The sequence below is a fragment of the Macaca nemestrina genome, chromosome 10 (genome assembly GCF_043159975.1).
Source record: "Macaca nemestrina isolate mMacNem1 chromosome 10, mMacNem.hap1, whole genome shotgun sequence".
NCBI classification, from domain to species: Eukaryota; Metazoa; Chordata; class Mammalia; order Primates; family Cercopithecidae; genus Macaca; species Macaca nemestrina.
This window is the reverse complement of record NC_092134.1, coordinates 5858125-5871489: the sequence shown is the minus strand read 5'-3', so window position 1 is coordinate 5871489 and position 13365 is coordinate 5858125. Positions and strand designations below refer to the sequence as shown.

General features: G+C 38.4%; 1 protein-coding gene across 1 annotated transcript in view; it reads right to left on the bottom strand.

Annotated features, from left to right (window-relative positions):
* The window catches only part of LOC105493450 (uncharacterized), a 39609-nt gene that overhangs the window by 13186 nt on the left and 13058 nt on the right, over positions 1 to 13365 (bottom strand). The gene's annotated exons all lie outside the window — the stretch shown is intronic.

The following is a 13365-nucleotide window of genomic DNA, read 5'->3' as shown; positions in this document are numbered from 1 at the left end:
ACTTAAGATTTACTCTGCTTAGACCAATCTGAGCCCATCCAGTGATAATATCCATAACTGTGGGAACCATCTGACTAGTCATATCTGGGTTCCATGATCCATCCCTGAGTCTGGACACGGAGACCATCTGAATCACATGGACTGAGAATAGGGGAGAAGTCTTCACTAAATAAAATTGGGTGCCTCCTACCACACACACAAAATGTAGAGGGATGGGCATTTGCAAATATAAGTATTTGCAACCAGTCAAAATTAATTTAAATCACTGAATTGTATAAACAAACAGTGTCTGCAGGCTATAATTATCTTTTGGGCTTCTAATTTGCAGCATGTGACTAAAATACCATTTATTGTTAGATCTTTAGGTTATCCCCAATTTTACACTATTATAAACAATGCAGATGTGAAGATATTTGAACTGAAGTTCTTAAAAACAATATGTGATTAATTCCTTGGAGGCAATGTCAATAACTGAGACTTCTGTTAAAGGTCATCTATTTTCCAAAGTTTTTGATATGTGTTGTAAAAATGTCTTAGAAAACATTTGAACTAACTTAGGGCCTCACTAGCAGCATCTGTGTATGTTGGTCTCTTGATATATTTCACACTTTTGACTATGATTGTATTTCTACATATGTATTAATGTAACTAACATATAGTGATTTTGTCATTAAAATTCACACATATTTGATATTTGGTAAGCTTGAACATCTTTCATTTCTGTAGTGCTTGTTTATGTTTCTTCTTGGGTCCATTATCCATTCTTGTTACTTGTTCATTTGTTTAGATGCTTTATATGTCAAAGGTATTATCAAAGGTTCCAATTCTACATCTTATTTTTTTTAAATCTAAAAAGTAATTTTAATACAAGTTTAGCTTTTAACCACATGAGCCATGGTATTTCTTAAAATGTTTCTGAGCTTTAAAATATATGACATCCCAGTCTAATAATGGAAGTACACTCTTTGATAAGAGGTATGTGATTAGAATTCCAGGTATAATACATCCTACTTAAATAACAGCCTGTTTCCCAATATACATTTCACAAGAGTGTGTTCTTAGAAGCCCTTTAATCAAATGCATATTGTTTTCTAAGTTTAACTTCACATATATTTCCTCATCACTGAAGTGTAATTTTACCTGTGATCAGTACCACTAAATATGATCTCATGCTGTTCCTACCCTTGTACTTTGTAGTCTCATGATACCAAACGAAATGTAATTAAACACTTAACACATAGAAGAAAAGTTAGTCTATCACATATAGTAATACTTACATAAGTGACTTATGTGATAATCATGTCCCTACGTAGTAAAATTTTTCAAATGTTTGTTCTTGCTCACACATCTTCAACCTGGAATTCCTCTTCCATTCTTTTTGCCAGTGCCATTATCTCTTCTGAAAACTTTTTCTGAATCTCTTTGCTGTGCTAAGTCTGCCTCTTCTGTTTCCTAGCACCCTATGCAGACCTCTATTGTAGCACTGGACATCGTACATCTAAATTACTTATGTATTACTCAGTCTCTTAAAATATGAACTCCTTGAGGAATAAGAATGTCTCTTATTAAACCTGAATTGTCAGTGTTTTACGCAGTCCCTGTCACATAGTAGCAACTAAATATATGCCTTACCTGAAAGAATAAGAAAACAACTGTTCTGAAATCCCTGATACTTTATTATATTTTTTTTGAGACGGAGTTTTGCTCTTGTTGCCCAGGCTGCCGTGCATTGGCATGATCTCGGTTCACTGCAGCCTCCACCTCCCGGGTTCAAGCTATTCTCCTGCCTCAGCTTCCTGAGCAGCTGGGATTATAGGCATGCACCATCACGCCCAGTTAATTTTGTATTTTTACTAGAGAGGGGGTTTCACCATGTGGGTCAGGCTGGTCTCAAACTCCTGACCTCAGGTGAGCGACCGGCCTCGGCCTCCCAAAGTGCTGGGATTACATGATATTTTATTTTACTTAGAAGTAAAAGGCTAAAGAAGGAGTCATTGTTTTTAATTTAATATGTGTGAAATGTCAGACTCTGGCTCCAGCTATATTTACAGTTCAGCCACCATTCATAAACGTAGAAGGACTTATGAAATATGCATCTCCACATGGTCATAATTCATCACTCCTCATAGAGGGAGCTGTGTTCCTCCTTGGGGCTGGGAGTAATGTCATTCTGAAATGTGCAGGCTATTTTAAGACTGGGACCTTTACTTTTCTCACCTCAGTCACAGGCTCTGGCTCAGAAATCCTATTTTTGGCTCCCGCTCCTTGCACACTTTTCATACCTGTATTGGATAGAATGTGCTCAATGACTTGGGAAAAGTCAGTATGAGGCATTCTTCATTAAAGTAATTAGTGCCAGTTGCTGCAACAGGGAACTCCTGAGACCTTATTGCCTTAAGGCAGTTGAAATTGATTTCTCCTGTAAGTCCGGCTTCATTGCAGCGAGTGAAATAGTGATCCACAGGAGGCGCGCCCGTCCTTACCTGCCTCAGCCAAGATTGCTGCAAATCAATCATGCTGAGTCCACAGGTGAGGAATAGCCAGATGGCCCCAACTTACCATCAGAGGACCCCGGGAAGTGTAGGGGAGTACCTGGGTATATGTAGGGCACATCTGGTCTTTGTTACACAGCATCAAGCTTTCCACTATTATCAAAACTCATTTTAACACCTAGATAGAAACAAATTTCTGCCTGAAAAGGGTCTGATACCTTGCAATTTTCTTGCTTCTACAGCACATTCAGGCTGCAGCACAGAAACTCCTGACCTTCACGTTATATCACTGTAATTACTTTAAACATGGTAAGTTAAGAAAAACAAATGAACAAACAAAAAGCTTTGTGAGAAAATAGAGTCAGACACAGCAAGTGGCTTTCATTTCCTGAACCTATTTTCTAATTATGATTCTAATTTTTCTTTTCTTTTTTTGATAGTTTAAAGTTTATTGTTCTTTATATAAACCTTTTAATTTCAAACTGTTTCAGATTTACAGAAAGTTGTTTGGATGGTACAGTTTTCCCATACACTCTTACTCTACTACATCTTCCATTATCCTGATATACTTACCACAATGAATGACAAAATACAAGTACATTGTCATTAAATAAAGTCCATTCTCTTTTCAGATTTCCTCAGATTTTCCCTAATATCCTTTTCATGTTCCATTATTCTATCCAGAATATCACATTACTTATGTCTCCTTCTCTTGCCTATAACAATTTCTCAGACTTCTCTTCTCTTTTTTAATTAATAAGCTCTACACTTTTAAGAAATTCTGATACCAGTATCATGCTGTTTTGGTTACTGTAGCCCTGTAGTATAGTTTGAAGTTGGTTAGCATGATGCCTCCAACTTTGTTCTTTTTGCTTAGGATTGCACTGGCTATTTGGGCTCTTTTACAGTTCATCATGAATTTTAAAATACTTTTCTCTAGTTCAAAATCATTATATTGTAAAGACACCTGCATTTTTATGTTCATATCCAGCACTATTCACAATAGCAAAGACATGGAATCAACCTAAATGCCCATCGATGACAGGCTGGATAAAGAAAATGTGGTACATATACACCGTGGAATACTATGCATCCATAAACAAGAACAAGATCATGTCCTTTGCAGGGACATGGATGGAGCTGGAGACCATTACCCTTAGCAGAATAACACAGGAACAGAACACCAAATCCTGCATGCTCCCACTTATAAGTGGGAGCTAAATGATAAGAACACATGGACATATAGAGTGAAACAACACACACTGGGGCCTATCAGAGGGTGGAAGGTGGGAGGACTGGGAGGATAAGGAAAAATAACTAATGGGTACTAGGCTTAATACCTGGGTGATAAAATAATCTGTAGAACAAACTCCTAGGACACATGTTTACCTATGTAACAAACCTGCACAATGTACCCCTGAACTTAAAAGTTAACCAACAAAAAATAAATTCTGGTATTCCTTAAATGGTCGGGTAGTCTGTGGAATGTCCCTCCATTGAAATACTTCTGATGTTTTTCTTGTGATTAGACAGCAATTACGTGTTTGGAGGAGAAAGACCACACAGTAAAGTGCCATTCTTGTCATATCATATCAAGGATATATATCATCAATGTGACTTATTACTACTGATGTTATTAAACTTGATCCTTTGGTTAAAGTAGTGCTCATTGTGATTCTCCACTGTACAATTACTTTCCTTCTGATTTCCATACTTTTCCTCTTTGGAAGGAGGTTAGTACACACAGCCCAAAGCTTAAGGAGCAGTAAGTTATGCTCACTTCTTGAAGACTGGCTGTCTATATAAATGACATGGAATGCCTCTGCACAGATTTGTCCATTCTTTCCCAGTTATGTATTGTCATTTCTACCAGTGTTCGCTCCTGGATGTTAATTTCATATTTGGGTTATAATACTATTTTATTTATTTCTTTGCTCATATTGTCCCAGGCTTGGCCCTTTGGAGCCCTCAGCTGGCTCTGCATCATGTTGACATCACAATTATTTTTTTAAAGCTCTTCATTACTTACTTGTACTATGAGATGCTCCAGGATCATCATACGTAATTCCTACCCTGGTCATAAAGTCAGACATTTCTCCAAAGATAGTAGTTTCCATTATTTATGTGATGTTAGAAACCAACACTGGGGCTGTAGTGTGCTCATTCATATTGGGGTGTTGTTTCTATTTCCTCTGAGCTGACAGAGCAAGGAAATATATATGCATATACTAACCCACATGCATGCATCTATAAATATATCCATATGCTACCTTACACAGACATATCTATGTTAAAGTAAATATTATTTCATACTGATGCTCTCAGCTCTAAACTATTATCATATAGATCATTACAGCCTCCTTCCCTGTTCAGCTGTAAGTTCTTAATGTGAAAAACCTGAACCCCACTGTATGCAGTCCATTTACATATTTCTTTCCAGAATACGTATTAGAGTGGTTTTACGATTGTTAACACAAACCCATGTGAAAAACAGTTCTATCAAATAAAGTACAATGTTTCTGTGCAGTACCTTTTGTTGAGTTTTACAGACTCCACTAACTTCCAAAGTAATTTAGGTCAGTAACCCCCATCCCTGAAGCTTCAGAGGGGCTGTTTCATATATTTGTAATATGGTTCAATTTTTTGGCACGTTCTGCATTTCATCCTGTGATTGCCTGCACTCCTAATATTTTCTGATTTGCATACATTCACTCCTCATGCTTTTACCAGTATGTAATGTTGCTCTTTAGCAATGATAATATTTCTTGCTCTGAAGTCTGCTTCTCCTGGAAGTCTGCTTTTCCTGAAATTAATATAGATACTGCAGCTTTCTTTTGATTATTGTTATCACGGTATGCCTTTCTCCACCTCTTTACTTTTCTGATTCTCTATATTTAAAGTAGATTTCTTATAGATAATATATAGCCAAATATTGTTTGTTTGTAGACTGTTTATAACAGTCTCTGTTTTTAATTAGTATATTTTGACCATTCACACTCATATATTCATATATATATTCATATATATATAAATATATATATGAATATATACATATATATTTCATGTTTGTAACTGTTTACCATTCCTTTGTTCCTTTTTTCTTTTCCATTTTCTTCTGCCTTTTCTGGTTTTATTTTTGTTTTTTAATTCTATATGCTTATTAATGCTCTTTTTCTTTGTTTCTTCTAAAAAAATGGGATACATGTGCAGATCGTGCAGGTTTGTTACATAGGTATACATACGTGAGCCATGGTGGTTTGCTGCACCTATTGACCTGTCCTCTAGGTTCCCTCCCCTCACAGGCCCTGGTGTGTGTTATTCCCCTCTCTGTGTCCATGTGTTCTCAATGTTCAACTTTCACTTATGAATAAGAACATGCGGTGTTTGGTTTTCTGTTCCTGTGTTAGTTTGCTGAGGATAATGGCTTCCAGCTTCATCCATGCCCCTGCAAAGGACATGATCTCATTCCTTTTTATGACTGTATATTATTTCATGGTGTATATTTACCACATTTTCTTTATCCAGTCTATCATTGATGGGCATTTGGGTTGGTTCCATGTCTTTGCTGTTGTAAATAGTGCTGCAGTAAATGTGCATGTGTCTTTATAGCAGAATGATTTATATTCCATTGGGTATATACCCCGTAATGGGATTGCTGGGTTGAATGATATTTCTGCTTCTAGATCCTTGAGGAATCACCGTACTGTCTTCCACAATGGTTGAACTAATTTACATTCCCACCAACAGTGTAAAAGCGTTCCTATTTCTCCACATCCTCTCCAGCATCTATTGTTTCCTGACTTTTTAATAATCGCCATTCTGATTGGCGTGAGATGGTATCTCATTGTGGTTTTGATTTGAATTTCTCTGAAAATCAGTGATGTTGAGCTTTTTTTTATATGTTTTTTTGGCTCCATAATGTCTATAATGTCTTCTTTTGAGAAGTGTCTGTTCATATCCTTTGCCCACTTTTTGATGGGGCTGTTTTTTTTTTTTTTTTCCTGTAAATATGTTTAAGTTCCTTGTAAATTCTGGCTACTAGATTTTGGTCAGATGGTTAGATTGCAAAAATTTTCTCCCAATCTTTAAGTTGCTTGCTCACTCTGATGATCATTTCTTTTGCTGTGAAGAAGCTCTTTAGTTTAATTAGATTCCATTTGTCAATTTTGACTTTTGTTGCAAATGCTTTTGGCATTTTTGTCATGATGCCTTTGCCCATGCCTATGTCCTGAATGGTATTGCCTAGGTTTTCTTCTAAGGTGTTTATGGTTTGGGGTTTAACATCTAAGTCTCTAATCCATCTTGAGTAAATGTTTGTATAAGGTGTAAGGAAGGGTTCCAGTTTCTGTTTTCTGCATATGGCTATCCCGTTTTCCCACCACCATTTACTGAATAGGAGATCCTTTCCCTCATTGCTTGTTTTTGTCAGGTTTGTTGAAGATAAGATGGTTGTAGATGTGTGGTGTTATTTCTGAGGTCTCTGTTGTGCTCCATGGGTCTATGTGTCTGTTCTGGTACCAGTACCATGTTGTTTTGGTTACTGTAGCCTTGTAGTATAGTTTGAAGTCAAGTAGCATGATGCCTCCAACTTTGTTCTTTTTGCTTCATATTATCTTGGCTGTACGAGGTCTTCTTTGATTCCATGTTAAATTTAAAATAGTTTTTTTCTAATTCTCTGAAGAATGTCAATGGTAGTTTGATGAGAATAATTTTGAATCTATAAATTATTCTAGCCAATATGGCCATTTTCACAATATTGATTCTTCCCATCCTTGAGGATGGAATGTTTTTCCATTTGTTTGTGTCTTCTCTTATTTCTTTGAGCAGTGGTTTGTAGTTCTCTTTGAAGAGGTCTTTCACATCCCCTGTTAGTTGTATTGCTAGGTGTTTTCCACTCTTTTTGGCAATTGTGAATGACAGTTCATTCATGATTTGGCTCTCTGCTTGCCTATTATTGGTGTAAAGGAATGCTTGTGATTTTTGCACATTGATTTTATATCCTGAGACTTTGCTGAAGTTGCTTATCGGTTCAAGAAGTTTTTGGGCTGGGATGATGATTTTTTTAAAATATAAAATCATGTCATCTGCAAAAAAGACAACTAGACTTCCTCTCTTTCTGTTTGAATACCCTTTATTTCTGTCTCTTACCTGATTGCCCTGGCCATAACTGCCAATACTATGTTGAATAGGAGTGGTAAGAGAGGGCATCCTTGTCTTATGCTGGTTTTCAAAAAGAATGCTTCCAGCTTTTGCTCATTCAATTTGATATTTGCTGTGGGTTTGTCATAAATAGATCTTATTATTTGGAGATATGTTCCATCAATACCCAGTATATTGAAAGTATTAAGCATGAAGGGATGTTGAATTTTATCAAAGGCCTTTTCTGCATCTACTGGGATAATCTTGTGATTTTTGTCATTGGTTCTGTTTATATGATGGATTACATTTATTGATTTATGTGACATTTATTGATCTATGTTGAACCAACCTTGTATCCCAGGGATGAAGCTGACTTGATCATGGTGGATAAGTTTTTTGATGTGCTGCTGGATTTGGTTTGCCAGTATTTTATTGAGGACTTTCACATGGATGTTCATCAGGGATATTGGCCTGAAGTTTTTTTGTTGTTGTTGTCGTGTCTCTGCCAGGTTTTGGTATCAGGACGATCCTTGCTTCATAAAATGAGTTGGGAGAAGTCCCTCCTTTTCAACTGTTTGGAATAGTTTCAGAAGAAATGGTACCAGCTCCTTTTTGTATTTCTGGAAGAATTCAGCTGTGAATCCGTCTGGTCCTGAAATTTTTCTGGTTGGTAGGCTATTAATTACTGCCTCAATCTCAGACCTTGTTATTGGCCTATTCAGGGATTCAGTTTCTTCCTGGTTTAGTCTCGGTAGGATGCTCGTGTCCAGGAATTTATCCATTGCTTCTAGATTTTCTAGTTTATTTGCATAGAGGTGTTTATATTATTCTCTGATAGTAGTTTGTATTTCTGTGAGGTCAGTGGTGATATCCCCTTTATCATTTTTTATTGTGTCTATTTGATTCTTCTCTCTCTTCTTATTTGTTAATCTAGCTAGTGGTCTATCTATTATGTAACTTTTCCAAAAACCCAGATCCTGGATTCGTTAATTTTTGGAGGGTTTTTCATGTCTCTATTTTCTTCAATTCTTCTCTGATCTTAGTTATTTCTTGTCTTCTGCTAGCTTTTGGATTAGTTTGTTCTTGCCTATCTAGCTCTTTTAATTGTGGTGTTAGGGTGTTAATTTGAGAAGTTTCTAGCTTTCTTAAGTGGGCATTTAGTGCTATACATTTCCCTCTTAACATTGCTTTAGCTGTGTCCCAGAGATTCTGGTACATTGTCTCTTTGTTCTCATTGGTTGCAAACAACTTGTTGATTTTTGCCTTCATTTCATTGTTTACCCAGGAGTCATTCAGGAGCAGGCTGTTCAATTTCCATGAAATTGTGGATTTTGAGTGTTTCTTAATCTTGAATTCTAATTTGATTGTACTGTGATCTGAGAGACTGTTTGTTATGATTTTAGATCTTTTGCATTTGCTGAGGAGTGTTTTACTTCGAATTCTGTGATCAATTTTAGAGTAAGTGCCATGTGGCACTGAGAAGAATGTATATTCTGTTGATTTAGGGTAGAGAGTTCTGTAGACATCTACTAGGTCCACTTGATCCAGAGCTGAGTTCAAGTCCTGAATATCCTTGTTACTTTTCTGCCTCATTGATCTGTCTAATACTGACAGTGGGGTGTTACAGTCTCCCACTGTTATTGTGTGGGAGTCTAAGTCTCTTTGTAGGTCTCTAAGAATTTGTTTTATGAATCTCAGTGCTCTGGAATTGGGTGCATATATATTCAGAATAGTTAGCTCTTCTTATTGAATTGTTCCCTTTACTATTATATAATGCCCTTCTTTGTCTTTTTTGATCTTTATTGGTTTAAAGTCTGTTTTGTCAGAGACTAGGATCACAACCCCTGCTTTTCTTGGTTTCCGTTTGCTTGTCAAATTTTCCTTCCATCCCTTTATTTTGAACCTTTGTGTGTCTTTGCATGTAAGATGGGTCTCCTGAATGCAGGACACCAATGGGTCTTGACTCCTTATCCAATTTGCCAGTCTGTCTTTTAATTGGGGCATTTAGCCTATTTACATTTAAGATTAGTATTGTTATGTGTGAATTTGATCCTGTCATCATGATGGTAGCTGGTTATTTTGCACACTAGTTGATGTAGTTTCTTCAGTGTCATTGGTCTTTATATTTTTGTGTGTTTTTGCAGTGGTTGGTATCGATTTTTCCTTTCCATGTTTAGTGTTTCTTTCAGGAGTTCTTGCAGGGCAGGCCTGATTGTAACAAAATGCTTCAGGATTTTCTTGTCTGGAAATGACTTTATTTCTCTTTCATTTAGGAAGCTGAGTTTGTCTGGATATGAAATTCTGGGTTGAAAACTCTTTTCTTTAAGAATGTAGACTATTGGCCCCCAATCTCTTCTGACTTGTAGAGTTTCTGCAGAGAGGTCCATTGATAGTCTGATAGGCTTTCTTTTGTGGGTGACCTGGCCTTTCTCTCTGGCTGCCTTTAACAATTTTTCCTTCATTTTGACCTTGAAAAATCTGGTGATTATGTGTCCTGGAGTTGAGCTTCTCATGGAGTGTCTTAATGGTGCTCTCTGTATTTCCTGAATTTGCATGTTGGCCTGTCTTGCTAGGTTGGGGAAATTCTCCTGGATAATATCCTGAAGTGTGTTTTCCAGATTGTTTCCATTCTCCCTGTCTCCTTCAGGTACTCCAATCAACTGAACTGTAGGTTCAGTCTTGTTATGAAGTCCCATATTTCCTGGACACTTTGTTCATTCCTTTTCATTCTTTTTTTCTCTATTCTTGTCTGCATGTCTTATGTCAGTAAGGTGGTCTTCAAACTCTGATATTCTTTTTTCCAATTGGCCATTTCAGCTGTTGATACTTGTGTATGCTTCCGAAAGTTCTCGTGCTGTGTTTTTCAGCTTCATCAGGTCATTTACATTCCTTTCTAAACTTGTTATTTTCATTAGCAATTCTTCTAACATTTTATCAAGGTCCTTAGCTTCTTTGCTTTGGGTTAGAACATGCTCCTTTAGCTCATAAAAGGAAAGCTCATCATAGTTTTTTATTACCCATCTTCTGAATCCTACTTCTGTCAATTCATCCATCTGATCATCCGTCCAGTTCTGTGTCCTTTATGGAGAGATGCTGGGTTCATTTGGAGAAGAGGAGACACTCTGGCCTTTTGGGTTTTCCGCATTTTTTCATTGATTCTTTCTCATCTTCATGAGTTTGTCTAGTTTTGGTTTTTGAGGCTGCTGACCCTTGGATGGGGTTTTGTGGGGGCCTTTTTGTTGTTTTTGTTGTTGTTGATGCTGTTGTTGTCACTTTCTACTTGTTTGTTTTTCTTTCAATAGTCAGGTCCCTCTCCTGTAGGTCGGCTACAATTTGCTGGGGGTTCACTTCAGGTCTTATTCATCTGATTCAGTCCTGTGCCTGGAGATGCCACTCAAGGAGGCTGGAGAGCAGCCAAAATGTGTTCCTGTTCCTTCTTCTGGGGCCTCTGACCTTAAGGGGCACCAACCTGATGCCTGTAGGATTGCTCCTGTATAGGGTGTCTAACAACCCCTGTTGGAGGGTCTCACCCAGTTGGGTGACACAGGGAGCAGGACCCATTTAACGAAGCACTTTGTTCCTTGGTGGAGAGGGTGTGTGGAAGAGCCCACTTGTCTGGGCTGACCAGATTCCTCAGAACTACCAGGAGGAGAGGCTAAGTCTGTGATCTGCAGAGACTGTGGCCACCCCTCCCCCTAGGGGCTCAGGCCCAGGGAGATCCTCTGGCTGGAGTTATTGGAGGTCCTGCAGGGAAGCCCCACCCACTGAAGAAGGATGGGTCAGGGTTAGACCTGAAGAGCCAATCTGGCCACAGACTGGCACAGCTGGTGCATTGAGTTGTGGGGATAAGTCTTGGGACCAAGCTGTCCAGCCTCCTTGGCTCCAGCAGGAGAAAAACGCAGCCTGGAGCTATGGAAATGGGTCTGCCCTTCCCCTGCCCATGGAGCTTAGCTTGTTAGGCAGTTGCAAGTCCCAGTGCTGGCTGCTGCCCCTCCCCCAAGGAGCTAAAAGGCTTAGGGAGCAGGCAGCTGAAGCAGGTGTTGGTCACCCCTCCCCTTAGGAGTTGAGTTCCTCAGGCTTAAGCAGATTCCAGCTGAGAGGCTGTAAGAATCTGCATGTTCCAAGGTTGGCAGGCTAGGCCCTGGTGGGGTGGGTTCGCGAGTGGGATCTTCCAATCTGTGGGTTGCACACTTACGTGGGAAAAGCACAGTTTCCTAGGCTGGGTGGCATGCTCACTCACTGCCTCCCTTGGCTGGGGGTAGGGGGTCGCGGTGGCTCTCAGGTGGGCTGCCATGCCACACTGGTCTTCCTTCTCTCCGTGAGTCACGCCACCCTTCTAGTCAATTTTGATAAGAGAATCTGGATACCTTGGTTGCCAGTGAAGGATTCACACACTTATTATGGTTTTTTGTGGTTTTTTTTGGAGCCTCCAAATGCATCTGCTTCCAGTCGGCCATCTTGGCCCCTCCCCTCCCCTTTTCTGGTGTTAATTGGGCATTTTATTTGATTCCATATTTTATTTGGTCTTAGTATGTGAATTATAGTTCTTTTTAATTTTTGTGTGTGCTTGCCCTAGAGTTTGCAATATACATTCATAAATAATTGAAGTCCACCTTCAAATATCATTATGCTATTTCACATGTAGTACAGAAATCTTCCAATATAATATGACTGATTCTTCCTTCCCATCCCTTATGACATTGCCGTTACTGACTTTACTTATCTAAAAACTATAATCACCCAATGTATTGTTAATATCATTACTTTAACAGTTACCTTTTAGTCCAATTACAAGAAACAACAATATTTTTATCTTTTTCTGATGATCTTTTTTTCCTTATGTAGATCTGACTTTTTGACAATATTGCATTACTGTCACAAGACAAAATTACACTTCCACTTCATGAGCAATGCTTTTGTTCCAGATGTAACTGTTTTCTTTCCACCTTCATTACGCAGAAGAGATATCTGCTTGCAAAACTTTACAGTTCAGAGAGGTTTTTGATGGTTAATATTTCAAAGCTATCCAGTGACAGACATAAAATTATGTACCTCATTTATCACTGTGAGAGCTTTGATTATATTTCCCAACCCCAGCTTCATGCCAAACTTTGCATCTGGTATTCACAGTTGCTTGCTCTGTAAACTACTGCTTAGGATGCTATCTTGTTGCCCTCCATAGCATACAGGATCATGAATAACTATACATGCAAATTATAGTAGCATGGCGTAGAAAGGTCGTGGCAGTCTGAAAATAAATACTCAATGTGCAGAACCACCACCACTACCACTACCCCAACCCCTCTCCTTCGAGTTACATTTTTCACTGTGGCTGCACCATCCTGAAATATTCTGTATTTATAACCAGTTTGCCTTTCAATTTAAGGGAAATGAGAAGAGTATACTGTCCTCTCCAGGCAGTTATTTTGGGGAGATGTTTTCATGTGTTATAATCATTAGGACTGCTCATACATATTCTAGCTTTCTCTTATTTGGGGCACATGGTGGGATTCTACATGCTCTCCCTCGTTTGAAGGTCAGTTTAGCTTTGCAGCTTGTTTTGACCAGTGAAATATGTGCAACGGTGGTGAATATCATTTCTGGACTGAAGCTTTAAGAGACAGTGCAAGTATTGCCAATTCTCTCCTTTGTTCTGTAATGTCTGACAGTCCTGGGATGAGAACAATGCAAAGTACAGCACTCCACCTCCATTCGAAAGGCAGGTTGCATGAGT